Source organism: Sinocyclocheilus rhinocerous, unplaced genomic scaffold (genome assembly GCF_001515625.1).
Source record: "Sinocyclocheilus rhinocerous isolate Xijiao unplaced genomic scaffold, SAMN03320098_v1.1 scaffold8623, whole genome shotgun sequence".
In the NCBI taxonomy this organism is placed as follows: Eukaryota; Metazoa; Chordata; class Actinopteri; order Cypriniformes; family Cyprinidae; genus Sinocyclocheilus; species Sinocyclocheilus rhinocerous.
Genome location: NW_015647108.1, coordinates 1 through 2,373, shown reverse-complemented (window position 1 = coordinate 2,373; position 2,373 = coordinate 1). Strand labels below are relative to the sequence as shown.

At 47.1% G+C, this 2,373-nt stretch overlaps 1 pseudogene; it reads right to left on the bottom strand.

Moving 5' to 3' along the window:
- The window catches only part of LOC107708862 (uncharacterized), a 2,782-nt pseudogene extending 1,110 nt beyond the window's left edge, over window positions 1-1,672 (bottom strand).
- Window positions 1,673-2,373: the final 701 nt, after the last annotated feature.

Genomic DNA, 2,373 nt, shown 5'->3' with positions numbered 1-2,373 from the left:
CTTTCTTTGCCCACTTCTGATCCTCCTCCTTGCATTGGAAGAACTCTTTCATCATCATTTTCATCAGTTCTTGTGAGTCGAAACACAGTGATGTCTTTTGTTCTTGTGTGGATTCAGTTTGAGCTCGGTCAGCTCGGAATCTTTGCGAGTTCTTTTGTCGATTCCTTGGACTGGTTGCTCCAGGGTGTGTTTGTCGTTTTCCCTTGGAGGTTCCGTTGGATTCCCACAAGCTTTTTCCTCTTGAGTTTCCAAATGGCTGATTCCATGATCTGTCCCATTGATTCTCACAAGTTCTGGATTGGGCCCAAGATTTTTCCCAGTGATGTCAGGTCTGGATTGGTCCCAAGATTTTTCCCAGTGACGTCCAGGTGAGTGTTGTCGTCCACGCGGTCCATCCCAGCGGTTGTTCCTCTGTTTAGGTCGGGTACCAGCGTGGGAGTCCCGTTCTCTGTTGGACGAGGGTGTGTCCCACTCTTTGTGTGGCGGCTTGGCATGGTCTTGATGTTGGGCGCCCTCTAGAGCCAGCTCTTGACTTTGAGTGTTGAAGTCAAGAACTGCTGTGGATTTGGCGCCCTTTTCTGAGGCCATCTTTTGTTTACCGTAGGCTTTATATGCCAAGTCTCGCAACTGTTGAGCACTCATTGTTCGCGGACATGCAAAGATACCAAGATGGTTGCTTACCCCAGGATGAAGGTTTCTCAGGAAGAGAGTTTTGAAGTTCAGATCGTCTTCCATGTCCGGTTCGTTGCGAGTTCCGAAGTATGCTCGTCTGAGTCGGCTGTAGTAGACTTGAGGAGATTCATGACAGGAGCAAATTCTTTTAGCTTTGTCGTGAGGTAAAGTTTTTCATAGGGAGCCGGTGAATGTTTCAGCACTGCCCCTCCCCCTTTTGATCACGTGTCAGTCCAGGAACCGGGAACTTGATCCTGCTTGGCAGGGGTGAGACTGGTGCCCGTCGTGTCCTTGTAGGCTCAGGGCGCAGCTCGTAGGCATGTCTGAGTTCCTCTCCGATGCTGTCGGACTTCTCTTTCGCAGCTCGTAGGCATGTCTGAGTTCCTCTCTGATGCTGTCGGACTTCTCTTTGATGTAGTCCAGCTGTAGTGTTAGGCGACTGATCTCGTTTCTTGACTCATCCAGGTGAGTTTCAAGGGCTTTAATTCTGCTATTCTTGTCTCTGAAATCGGTCTTTGCCTTTTCCAGGAGCTGTTCTGCATATTGTAGCTTGCTGGAGAGATCAGCGTAGTCAGCCTTGCCTTGTTCCATTTCTTGGGTCGTAGCTGCTAGGGTCTCTTTTAGCCTAGTGATCTCCTCCTCGGTGCCTTGTTTCCACTTCATCAGGCCCTTCCCGTCGTTCCTGAGCCTCCAGTTCTAGCTGTTCGACGCGTTGTTGCGCGCGTGTTAGCTCCTGCTGGAGATGGGCGGCGTGCCTGTCGCTCAGCTTGAGGGTGGCGATGAGTGTGTGACTTAAGGACCCAGTGATCTTGACTAGTTCTTTGTGACTGTAGCTCTGAATTGGGTCTTGTCTCTTGAGGCTTGTTATGTTGTCATCCAGCTGGACCTGTGTCTGATGCTTCAGTGTTTCAGCAGTCTTAGGTAGGAGGCTGTCTGTTGCAACACTTAGCCATGTCTCGAGGTCCTCCCAGTGGCCAATAGAGTCTGTTGTGTGAGACATGTTTTGGCGCAGTGAGGGAGATCTAGAACCTAGACTGACACAGACCTTGAAGAAGAGGAAACAAACAAAACAAAACAAACAAGGCAAAACAGAGGTGTAAGTGTGCAATGTCAAGTGTGGTTTGACGGTGAGTGTGTAATGGACAGGTGAGTGTAGTTCTCAGCGACTGTGATCCTCTGGTGGGCGTGACTGTGATCCTCTGGTGGGTGTGCTTCTAATTTGTAGTCTCTGTGGGGAAAATTATTAAGCACACACAGGTAGCACAGCTAGAGAACAATAACAAACAGAGCAAGGAACAGAATAATAATTGGTTGCTTCCAATTTTCCTGTAAGAGAACGTTTTTTTTTTTTTGTGAGGAAAGAAAGTTAATGGTAAGATGAGAGTGAAAGACAAAACAAAATACCCTTTTCTGGTAGCAGAATGAGTATAATTAAATGTTCTTCTCTTTTCCTTTTGTTAAGTTTGATTTAGAAGGATGCTTCTAAACCGGCGTTTGGGAACGGGAATTTCTTACTACCACAAACCACAGGACTGTGATTGTTATTAAAATTCCTCCAGATGAAGGAAAAACAATAAAAATGACAGTATTGGTTTCTTAGCTGGTAAGATTGACACCATACACCAATTAGATCGTTTCTAGATGTGTTAATTTTTCTTTTTGGCGGACGCCTATCAGTCCTCTTGTTGACCTGCTTTAGCC